General features: G+C 39.4%; 2 protein-coding genes across 5 annotated transcripts in view; one reads left to right on the top strand and one right to left on the bottom strand.

The window, feature by feature from the left end:
- Positions 1-2,583, bottom strand: part of SERPINI1 (serpin family I member 1) — an 85,986-nt gene extending 83,403 nt beyond the window's left edge. The window contains exon 1 of one of the 2 annotated variants that reach the window (XM_004447941.3): positions 1,883-2,583. The gene's annotated coding sequence lies outside the window, so the exon portion shown is untranslated. Of the gene's footprint in view, positions 1-1,746 lie in introns of both variants that reach the window. The other variant, XM_058295241.2, reaches the window with a different exon arrangement.
- A 134-nt stretch (positions 2,584-2,717) lies between these two features.
- Positions 2,718-12,276, top strand: part of PDCD10 (programmed cell death 10) — a 44,675-nt gene continuing 35,116 nt past the window's right edge. The window contains exons 1-2 of one of the 3 annotated variants that reach the window (XM_004447943.4): positions 2,741-2,862; positions 4,273-4,432. The gene's annotated coding sequence lies outside the window, so the exon portion shown is untranslated. Of the gene's footprint in view, positions 2,863-4,272; positions 4,433-12,276 lie in introns of all 3 variants that reach the window. The other 2 variants (XM_004447942.4, XM_004447944.5) reach the window with 2 other exon arrangements.

Raw genomic sequence — 12,276 nt, 5'->3', positions numbered from 1 at the left:
GTTCCCAACCAAACCCTTTCCAAAAGATCTTTTAGTAAAGCCTTTGAAATAATTTCATTGTTATTATTATTACTATATGGGGGAAATAACCCAGTGACAGTAACTTTCAATTTTATAAAATGAATAAATAGAAGAGCCTGAGAGAGAATCTAAGCCCCTAATTAAGCACAATCACAAATAACAAGGGCAGACAATTTTTTCCATGCCTCACTACACTCTAGCACTCACTCTTTTCCCCTCTAAAATAATTTTCATGGGGTCATTATCAGCTATGTGATTTAAAAGACTCTCCTTTGATGTAACAAAGATATGATCCTTACTGTGGCTCCTAAGTTAAGTGGCTACTGTTGCTTTTTCTTTTCTGAGCTCTTTCTTGCTTCTAACACTTACCCAATCTATTCATGGACAATGTAAAAGCAGCTGTTTTTCTAAGATCTTTTCTTCTACATATATTTCTGTGGTGTGTGAGTGGGGGAAGTGCAGGAAAGGAGGATTTATACACTGCTTGTATATAAATTGTGTAGTCATTTGGGATCTCAAATATTCAATAGGATTGAACTTTAAGCTACAAAGAGAATTCTTCTGAGCAATTATTTCTGTTCAAAAAGGAGTTTTGCTTGCTTTTGAAAAATAAAATTCAAAATCCTAATTAAATCGACTGTGAAAACAGAAGAAAATAAAAAGCAAATATTCTATTTTCTTGACCCTAGTTCAAGAAAATAGCCAGATTAAAATATTCAGATTTTGAAATATACGACTATCACAATGAAGGCATTTCAGAGCAAAATTTGAGGCAATACACTATTATGATTAAAAGCCATGTAATCTGGGGAACCACTGTAACAAAAAGAAAAAGAAAATGAACTAGGCAAGTAGATCTTTACATACTTTACTAAAAAGAACAGACTGTAATTGTGTCAGTTACAAAAAGGTAGGAAAAACTTTAATCTTTACTTAATATTACAACGTATTTCCATCCGTAAGTATTTAATTACGTTTAAAGAAAATGCACATGGTTTAATACCGATAATAAACTATTATTTTAAGACACTGTTTTTTAAGTCTGAACTCATAAGAACACATAATAAGGATAAGCATTAGCATATACTGTCTAAACAGAAAACAGGTCCTCACACAATTTTTCTTGTACTCTTGTTTTTTAAATGTATAAATACTACTGGACACAAATGAGAAAATAAAGAATAGCAATAAAGTACACCATATGTTCCCACTGTAGTTGAGTCTCGGTCTTTGTTCCAGTATTGCAGAGCCACTGGAAGTAAAGCTAAGTATCCATTCATTAAAATACATTTTTACATTATTGCAGTCAAAAGTTATACTTCTGGTAGGTTCAATCATCTTTACTATTCCTGACTGCATTTGCTTCCTTAATTCAGCTCCCATTCAATTATAGAAACCTGCAGTACAACCCACCCTGGATAACAGGTCGGTAGCAGGACAATATGATAAAGGACAGACGTTGAAGAAGAATGCAAACTTTTATTCCTAGTAAAAGAGTTCTGAAGTAATTCTATGTCATTGATAAAATTCTTGCTTTTTTACCAGCTACGCACCTATCCAGATACATAATCCACCTTGTCCTCAATTAGCAGGATTTCCTTCAATTCTGAGATCTCCTAGAACAATTTTAATGCTACAGTTCAAAGCAACAACACTAACCACACCCTCCATGCCCGGAGTCAAACCACCTTTTGCTTTCTTCCCCCTCAAACTCCAAAAATGTACCTCTTTCACCCAAAAGGGTTTGCTGATTTCTTATCACAAGGCAGACTCTTCAGGCTGTACCTTGACAAAAGTCCTACTGGAAGAGGCTTTCTCCGGGGTAGTGTGCGGGACATCAAGAAAAGGGACCAAGGCTTACCTCCCACACACCTGCAACCCCTGGCGGGATGCTGGAGCTGATGCTCCGAGGACCGCGCCACGCTGCGCTCTGGCTTCAGCAATCCTCTCTCCCGGGAAACTACAGTCAAGGCTGAGCTTTCGGCTCCGACACCGACCCAAGCTCCGCCTCCCGCTCCTCTAGTTGGCGAATTCGGCAGCGGTTGCTCCTCCCCCTGCTGTTCCTGCTGCTGCCGGGGATGGAGGCGGCGGGAAGCTGCAGCCCGGGTGGTACCTTCCCGCTCCCAGCACTTCTGCAGCTGTTCTGCCGCTCTCGACCCCCGGGGACCACTCTACGTGCATCCCGTGGCCTCACACCTGGAACTGCTTCCTTCCCAGCCGGGAGTCTCCGCGGGGAGCCCTGGCTCAGTCTATCTCGCCCGGACCCGCGAGTCTGGCTGTCCGGAGTGCAAGGGACCCGGCTGCTCTTTGCGGAAGCTGCTCCTCCAGCACGGCGCGTCACCCTCCAACTCCCCCGGGGGCTCCCCCTCAGCCTGAACGGGGTACCCAGCCAAGCCGCCCCTCGTCCCTCCCTTCCTTCTGCACCACTCGCCCGCCCCCACAATGGGTGAGTCGCCTGCGGGGCCGAGCCTGCACCCTGATTGGCGCAGGTGAGAGCTGACCCCGCCCTTCCTCTCCTTTCCGAGCACCCTCTCTCTTCATCTCACCTCCGCTCGCAAAGGCAGGAAGCTCTCTAACTATTGGCTAGAAGTATCCCCACCCATCGCCTTAGGCTCCTCCGCACAGTCTGCCGGGAAATGTAGTCTTGCGAGTGCAGGAATTGCTGGCAAGGCCGGCAGGTGGGACTACGAGTCCCCATAGGCCCCTGCGCGACTCCGGCTGGGCAGGATTCCGGACAACGCCTGGTTCCTCTCGGGTCCTTCCGGCGTCGCCGGAGTGAATTGATCCGGGAGTTGAAGAGGGCTCCAAAGGTGGGAAGTGGAGTCGGTGCCCCAGTTGCCGGTACGGTGTGGGTGTTCTTTCCTAGTCCCCGTAGCGCCGAGCGACCAGAAGAAGTCTCGGGTCACACAGGGGCCGAGGCTGAGGTGCTCGGGCTTGATTCTGGCAGGCGGAGCGGACGGCGTTGGGAGCGGGGCCCTATGGGCGTAAGCGAGGTTACCCTACGCGAGTGGCGTAAAGCGGGTTTGTAAATGCCTCCTACCGGGCTCGGGCCTGAGCACCTCCAGGAAGTCTCTTCTAGGTGGGGGTGGGAGGACCGCGGTGAGGTTGTGCCCCGGGAGAGGGGAGAGGGCGGATGTGTCTGGGGTGGGGTCCTCTGAAGGTGTGGTTTGGGGCGGGGAGATGAGGCTGCTTTAGAAGTAGGAAAGAGGAGGAGTAAAGGAAGGAAGGGGTACTTGGGAGGCTACTCTTGGGGGTTACTCGGGTTATGCCCTTTGAGGGAAGAGAACTGTAGAAGGACCAGTCAAATATTGACAGAAATCTACTGATTTAAGTTCCAGTTTCGTGATGTTCTCCTATGGAGGTAGTTTTGTCCTAAGCAGAAAGGCTAAATCCTTGTAGATGTAAGACCTAAGATATGTGACCCCTTTATAGAGGGGCCGCTCGCCGCCACCCGCCCATCCCAACATAGGCAATTTGGTTGTTTTTTGAAGAGGGTAGAGGAAGTTGCAAAGTGATCCATTCCTCTGAAGCCATTTGTGAAAGTTTTTTTTTTTTTTGCCTTTTTGTTTTGTTTTCTGGTTAGTTGAGGGCAAATTCCACAATCCAAAGGGAGGGCAACTCTGAACTTTGGAAAAATAAGTCGAAAGAATCAGTTTCAAGCTACATTTTTTATTCTTATTGAGGATATATGAAACGATAGACTATACTACCACAGACCATCTTAAAGGGTATGTATGAGAACGTCAGTTAAACAATACATCTTATCCTTATAGTTACGACACAGTTTCTTTCCCATCTTATCATAGGACTGATTTTTCTCTCTCTTTGTAATGAGCACAATGGGACTGGAATTCATTCATAAAACTGGACCTCCGCTTTTTTCAAATGCAATATGCTCATTACTAGAAAAGAAGTTATTTCTTGGAGATAACATCACAATTTCTGTTTGGAATTTTTAATTACCTTTTACCTCATTTTAAAAAATTCTGGGATGTGTATGTATTTAAATAGTAAAACTAGGCTTATGTCCAGTTGTAGCTCATGAATATTATTGGATACTTTTATAGAGTGTATTCACTGACTTCAGGATTTCTTTTAAGTTTATATCCTAGATTCAGGTATCTGACTATAGTTAGCAGGTAGTCATGGTTTACCGAATTTTGAATGCTGAATTTTGAATGCCATCTACGACTTTAATATTATCAACAATGTGTTTAACTTGGAAATGCAAACATTTTTTTCTGGTTTCAGGGTATTATGTTCCCCTATGATTGAAGTTAAGGTGGTCTAGAAATTAATATGACCTTTAAAATAAAAGTCTGATACTACAGAATGAAGTAATATATGGAATAAGGGGGCACCATGAGTAATATAGTACATTGGGAAGGAAGATCCTAAAAAACGTGGAAAGGTATGTGTAGATAACTGGATTTATATTAGGGTGCGGTAGTTTAAGTAGATCATAAACCAAACATGAGTCAGTAATAGTGTAACAAGTATGTTAATATATTTTCTAGATGGCAGTGTGCACATTTGCTTTTGTTGGGAGAGGTATGAAGTGAGTTGTTCTAGCTTTTGGTGTGCAACTAATGAGGTTGTGGAAAGAGCTTCTGACATAAGTCAGGAAAATGTGAAAATAAATGAAATTAAATGTAATGCACTTGCTTTGTATTCAGTATGTTAGCTTTTGGCCTTAGTTCAATTCTACTTCTACCATATCTTTATCTCTAATGCCTATTATAGTTTTGATATTGTTTCATATGTTATAATGGCAGAGTAGTTTCTGTTATGTGTTACTCTTCAGTCATGTGCTGGAGTACTGTGGTCATTTTGTGCTTTTCCACTTAGGGTAATTTAGTCTTCACAGAATGATGTGTACAATTGTGTTTTTATAATCACTTACAGTTTTACTCTTTGTTGAGTGCCGATAGTTTGTTTCCTGTCTCTTGTCCAGCTTTCCATCCTTAGCCTCAGTCTTTCTCATTTTCTGTGCCTTTCATACATAGGATCTTCCATCTTCCTGTCTGGACTGCTTCTCTTCCAGGCCCTTCCCATCTCAAAAACAAAACAAAACAAATTCCTAGTTACCTTTCAAGTTCCACTCAATGTTACTCCTCCCTGACCTTCTTTTACCCTCTTCCCAGAAAGGAGAGAAGGTCCCCACTATATCTTCACCATACTCTGCACTTTTGCTTTGTAGTCATTCATCACAATAAGAACTTACTTGTTTACTTAATTATCTGTCTCTCCCACCATACTGTAAGCTCCGTGTGCGGAACACTCAAGAGTTGTTGGGTATCTTACCCCACTACTTAACAAAGTACCCCGCACAAAGTAAATGCTTAGTAAATATTCACTCGTTCATTCAAATGAGTGCATCCATGCACAGTGCCTCTAACACTTGGCTTGGGGCAGAAATACCGATCTGAATAACAGACAAGCTTCCCACACTCTTGGAGGATTGAAAAGTATAGGAACTTTCAAATGACTTAAGCTTGAAAGTGTAGATTAGGTACAAAGGAGTTATCAATAGAATTGTGTACTATGGAGTTTAGAAAAATGTTCTGTCTTGAAGGTTTCAAAAATCAGAATAGAGCTGCCTATGTGAAAAGGGCAAAGGAGTTATTTTCCATTTCAGCAAAATATCTTTGTAACAGAGCATTTTGGAAAACTTTAACACTGACCTGTGTTTTTCAGACAACATTCATAGTATTCAATATAGATAAGGAAAGAACTTTCAATGATCTCTATTCCTTTCTAATATTATATCATTTCATCCTCAAAATAATTTTCTTTTAAGTATGTAGCATTAACAATATTTTACAGCTAAGACCACACCTCAGAAAAGTTTAATTAAATTGCTAAAGATTTTCCAGGTAGTAGATGCTGGAGCCAGGGCTTGACTTTGGATGGATCCAAAATCTATACTTTTTACTTTTTGTTTTGTTTTTCCACCATGCTAATTGCCTGTGAATTTTACCTTTGGTCTCACCTGCTTTAGATAAGGTGACTTTGTAAAATTGAGTAGTACTTACTTTAAAAGTGCTTCTATTTTTGGCTTCTTGAAAATTTTCATAATATTTCAGAAGGCCTTAATATAATATTTTATTTACTTTAAACCTAGGTCCTTAGAGTAAAAAAATCATTGCCTTAAACCCTTTTTGGAATGAACTGGGATATATGATAGCCAACAATTATTGAGCAGTAACTCAGTGCCAGGTATCATGATGAGCATTTTACATGATCTCATATAATTCCTACAACCCTAACCCTATGAGGTAGAAGCATTATTACTTCCATTAATAGATGAGGAAGCTAAAGTACAGACAAGCAACTTGCCCTCGGTCGCACAGTAATTGCTTTGTTAGGATTTGAACCTGTGTAACAGAAATGATGTTAATTGGTAGGCTGCATTGGAGGTCAGGTAGATTTAGAGTTGCAGTTACAAGAATATTTGTATCTTAGGTGCTTAGATCAATGTGGCAGGCAAAATTTTCTTATATTCAAACTTATTCTTAAAAAAAAAAATCCCTTTGGAAGTTACCACATTGGAGACTAGCATAACTTCACACAGACACTTTTTCTCTAGCACTGGAATAGATTACTTTTGCTTTGAGTGCTAGGTGAAGTTATTTGACTTGTTATTCAGAGAAATATGTATCATATCCAGCAAGAATCAATCAGTGTGGCCAGCTGTTCAGTGTGAGGTGAGGTGTTATGATGGTATGTCTGGCAAAGGAAGTAGCAGATCCATTTCTCTTCTCTCTCATTCTAGGGTTTATGCTTATGGAATGGAATAATGAACAGCTATTTCATTCTATAGTTATTTTCCTTTTTTGTTTTCTGTCTTCAAAAAATTAAGCCTGTCAGTTGAACTCGCATAGGATAAGTGTAAATATAATGTGATTGCTTTACAGGTATGCTTGTAGTTATTCACAGTGGCAGTTTGATATGTCCCTGTATTTTTTTTACTGTCTTTCCCTTGCAAGACTGCATGGTCCTCAAGGGCATGGACTGTGTTTGACTTTTCTTGACCACATCTCCACCTTAACCTTGCTGACTTAGACTGATGACAAGATTGCTGTGGTAGGTACTAGGAAGTAGAAAAATGTAAGTTTTCTCTGTACAGACTTTATAATTTAGTGGGTATGAGGAGAAGGAGATGTCATTTAGCCTTTCATATATTTAGTACTTTCACTTGCATCAGTTCCTTAATTTAGGGTTAGAGCTGGAAAGGAAGGTGTTTCTCTAACATGCTGTATGGTCCCTGACACTGAAGCATACCTTCCTGCCTTATCTAACCGTCTTGTATTATCTTTGGGATGAACTGAAACTCCAACCAAGACTGGAGGTAAGAAATGAGAATACTAAAATCTTAAGCAGCTACTGCTTTCTCAGACTCAAATGAACTTGCTACAGCAACCAGTTGGGAATGTTTAATAGGTTAGAAGTGGCCTCTAGCCTCCCCTCTCCTTACACCAGTTCAGATTGTTGCAAGACTTTGTTAATTAATTCCAAGGATTTTGAGTAATGCTATGGACCTTTATTCAGCAGTACACATGGTTGATGGATACCTTTTGATGTCCTAATTTAATTTTGGTGTACTTCCTTAAAATGAATTACACTTTTGCAAGCATAGGTTTTAAGAGAAACTTTTAATAATGGAAACTGATAACTATTCTGTTCTTTCTCTTTTGTTCTTGTCACTAATACATTTGTGTTTGAGATCATTTGGTAGCTAAAGGTGAAGTTAAATGGTATCATCAAGATATGTTGGCCTCATTAGCACTTAGTGGTCAAAGAGTCCGTTTGTTTTCTGGGGCTAATAATGTTATCAACTTTTGAGGGCCTGTGGAAGCGTTTTTTGGTGCCAAGAAATTTTGCAAGGTAAAGAAAATACACGTTGCATATTGTAGAGGACCTTAGCAATTACAGATCATTAGGTTAAATAGTTATCTAAGATTATAAGTGATAACTGAGCAAGTAGGCAAGACCCATGTTGTCATTTACTTAAGTTGTGTGTATTTTCAAGCATAGAGATGCAGATGAATTATAAGGGCTTCAGCTTTGTTGAATTTCTGGAGGATTTTAAAGGAATGCTTTCACATTATATTAGAGAAATTAAAACAGGAAGAGAAAATAGACCTGTACCTCAACTAAACATTAAACAACTATTCAGGTAGGCATTATAAACTTTATGGGCATATTTAAGTGGACAAATTAGTTTCTTGCCTTCCGACAAATGATTTTGTTAAATTTTGTTCCAACCAGGATTTAGCAAAATTTTAGACATTGAAATAATAAAAAAAGGAAAATTGTCACAACTAAGGAGATGTTTATCTTTTTCCCTTAGCCGGTTCAGAAATATTTTAAATGCCAGTTGATGCTTTTTGTTTTTTCTGTTTCCATTTCCCATCAACTAATTCAGAGGTAATAAGCTCTTTAATTCTATTGTCAACTTTTGATTTTCCTGTATAGATTTTATAGCCTTTTATTTTATATTGAGGTCTTCTGATGGCATCTTGTTTTCACTCTCCTATTCAGACTGCTTCTGGACCACAGTTTTCTTTATTAAGTTGATCTACATAGGCCCAGCAGATAGCTTTAAAATGTATCTGATGACCAAATTATTTTATGTATTCTAAAGCTAATTTGCATTAGAAGAACCATGTGACTTTGTTTTGGTGGCCCAAGTGCTTTATTTATAACTTCCATTTTGGCAAATGAGGGAGAAAAGGTAAAAATATGCAGTGTAAGTGGACTTATGATGATGTGCTATCAGTATTAGACTGCTATCAGTATTAGACTATCATTGTGTGTGCTGTGCAGGATAGGAACCTATGTGAGGCTAGCAAAGCACCTAGGGTGCAGAATTTAAGGTGTCATTCAAGTACAGGTTTAAGTTTTATGTCCTTAAGGATCTGCTTTGCCTCACTCTAGTTCCAACCTTGATGCTATGTTAGGAATATCGAATTTGGGGTAACATATGAATTGAATGCTTATTGTGTGCTAGCCATTAAGTGCTTTATATGCATTCAGTGCTCTTAACAACCCAGTGAGATGAGTACTTCAATCGTTATTCCCATTAGTGTTGTCACCCAGCTGAGCAAGAATCCAAATCTTTCTGTTTCAGATCTACCTGCCTGCTTACTGCTTGCATTTGTCATCTGTTTCTAGAAAAACTTAAATTACTTCTTGTCCACTTTATAGATTTCTATATTAAGAAATAGTACTCCCACAAATACGAAACACACAGACATGATGCAGTTAACTTTTAAGGTGAGTGAGTTCATGGGTTTAGTTGTAACCAATAGAAACCAACTTGGGTTAATTTAAGGAAAGGATTTCATTAAAAAGAATATAGACTAGCTCACAGAACTGACTTGGGAAAGGCAGAAACCAGTGGAGACCAGGGATTCAGGAACAAGGCCATATTGCTGAAACAGTCACTTGGGTTAGGGTACTGCAGCAGCTTGATTCAGGGTGCCAGTGTTTTGTCTGTAAATAATTAATCAACTGTCCCTGCAATTTGTTTCATTTCCTAAAGGGTCAAAGTTTGTGGAAGGAGCTTCTGATTGGCCAGGCAATCCAAGAGCAATCTTGTGCTCCACCAAGATTCATACAATAAAGGATATCATTCTCTTCCCTACTTCCTGCAAAAATGAATGGATGTCTTTGGCTAGGTAACCAAAAAGATGCCAGATTGCTCTAGGGTCTTCAGCAGCATCAGATAACAGATCCACAAAACTTGTGCTGCTGAGGAACCTGGAGTGACCTTGAATCAGAACCATATTCCCCCCTCCAGTCTCCAGACACTTCTATATGGAGTCTGGGCTTCTTAGATGCAAGCTGATTGACTCATGGACAACACAAAAAGTAGGGCTGTTTAATCTAGAAGTAGTAGTTCAGCCTGGCAGACCAACTAATATGCCCAGTACAATGGACTGTAATAGCACGTAGCATATTGGTTTAAAATATCTGTCATAATTACTTCTGTTTTATTTCATAATGTGAATTTCTGTGGAATTTTACTTCTAAATGGTGATATTTGGAGATTGGACTAGATAATATCTATTGGCCATTTTTGCTTTAAAAGTTTCTTTCAAAAAGCATGTATGGCAGGATAAAGGTGAATTTACTGTTGAGAAACTGAGGTCTGAAACTATCTGAGTTATGAAATAATATGCATACAGAAATCCTCTGCCAGCCCTTAGTATTATGGTTAGGGCCACTCACCTTTATCCTTCAATTCATAATGCCTGGGTAGTGACTATCCTAGAGTAGTGGTGTTCAAATTTTGGAGGGCGGTGAGATGTTTAAGGAGGCCATTCAAAGAAAGAAGCCCTTATAAAATGTGACCGCTTAGTACATTTATTGCATGACTGAATGAACAGATGATTTGTGTTTTAGCTCATATATATGATTTGATATATAAGATTTTATTTAGGGGAAAAATGAGTTCTGTTTCAAAGAGGGATTAAAATCACTATCTTCCTGTATTTATCTGTCTTTGAGGAGTCTTTGATCCTTGGGTGGTTGTAGAGAAAGCCAGAGTTACAGAAAATTGATCTGATCTTGAGATTCTAAATTAGAATGCAAATGTGTTTTGCTGTACATAATAATAACAGCTAATACTGAATAATTATTCTGTGCCATGCACTATTCTAAACTCTTGATCTGTATTAACTTTTTTTTGAAGATTTATTTCCGCCCTCCCCACTCCAGTTGTCTGTTCTCTGTGTCTATTTACTGCGTGTTTTTCTTTGTCCTCTTCTGTTGTTGTCAGCGGCACGGGAATCTGTATTTCTTTTTGTTGTGTCACCTTGTTGTGTCAGCTCTCCGTGTGTGTGGCGCCATTCCTGGGCAGGCTGACCTTTCTTTCTTTCGCACTGGGCAGCTCTCCTTAGGGGCACCTTCCTTGCGCATGGGACTCCCCTACGCGGGGGCAGCCCTGCATGGCAGGGCACTCCTTGCGTGCATCAGCACTGCACATGGGCCAGCTCCACACGGGTCAAGGAGGCCCGGGGTTTGAACTGCGGACCTCCCATGTGGTAGGCGGACGCCCTAACCACTGGGCCAAGTCTGCTTCCCTGTATTAACTCTTAACTTCGCAGAACCCTTGAAATGTATAGTTCGGTTATGGTCCATCTTATCAATAAAGAAACTAAAACAGAGATAGATAAAATTACTTGCTCTGAGACAAGGTGGTTTATAAATTGGCAAGACCAGAATTTGAACCCATGTTTTTGGATAATAATTCTTATGTTTTTTCCTCATATCTCTCTATATGAAATGTCCATTTGTTATTTTAGGAAGCCTAGAAAATGTTTTATATATATATGTATAAACAATATATTAGCAAAGATAGATTATCTTTTAAAGTGCATATATACTATTGTTAGCAATAGATTGGTTTTAGAAGTTTCAGTGCAAAATTCTATAAATACTAACCTGACAGTAGTGCGTGTTCAGGGTGATTGAATTCCACATAGCATTATTAATTTTAAAAAACTGTAAAATGTTAGATGTGGAGTTATAAAAATGCAATTTTCAGGAAAAGGAGAGAGATACACGTATATCCTGAAAGCTTAAAGCTCATTTTGGTGCAAGTAGGATCTCCTATTTACCCTGTTTTTAATCTGCCTGTTTGTTAGAGTCCTCAAAAACCTTTTGTCTCCTGTTTGGAAGTGGTTTGCAGATTTTGCTAGAAGTCCCCAAAAGGTCTGTAGGTTGTGATATCAAATGCTAACCTTCACAGCTGTGTGCAGCCATGATTTACCCATAGCCTGATGGGTATGATCTGTGCTACAAATTGTTGAGAGAAAACGGGGTTATCAGTTATTCGAACCTCTGAATTGACCAGTATTGGGGAGGAAGTTCATACTAAAGTTCCTAAATTGGTTTTATTATCTGATGAGGTATTTATCCTTTATTTTTACATTTCCCTTGAGATTACTCTAAATGTCAGTAATAAAATAAAGTTTAGAGTTCTAAGGCCTTTAAGATGATAAACTTTTAACCCCTCTCTTTCTGATATAGAAAAAGACCATATAGTAAGTGACAGTCCTCAAAGTCAGGACTACAAACCTATGTTTTAAGTGTTTAGTCAAATTAAATTTTACCCACATTCCTAAAACTGGTCTTTATAGCTAGTTTTTCTGACTCTAGCCATTTTCTGTCCCTTACCAATGGTTCCCAGATTATTCTCTTCGTGCAAATCGTCTAGGTTGTCTGCTAAAAATACAGATTCCTGGA

The sequence above is a fragment of the Dasypus novemcinctus genome, chromosome 4, assembly GCF_030445035.2.
Source record: "Dasypus novemcinctus isolate mDasNov1 chromosome 4, mDasNov1.1.hap2, whole genome shotgun sequence".
NCBI lineage: Eukaryota > Metazoa > Chordata > Mammalia > Cingulata > Dasypodidae > Dasypus > Dasypus novemcinctus.
This window is presented reverse-complemented; position numbering and strand designations above follow the sequence as displayed.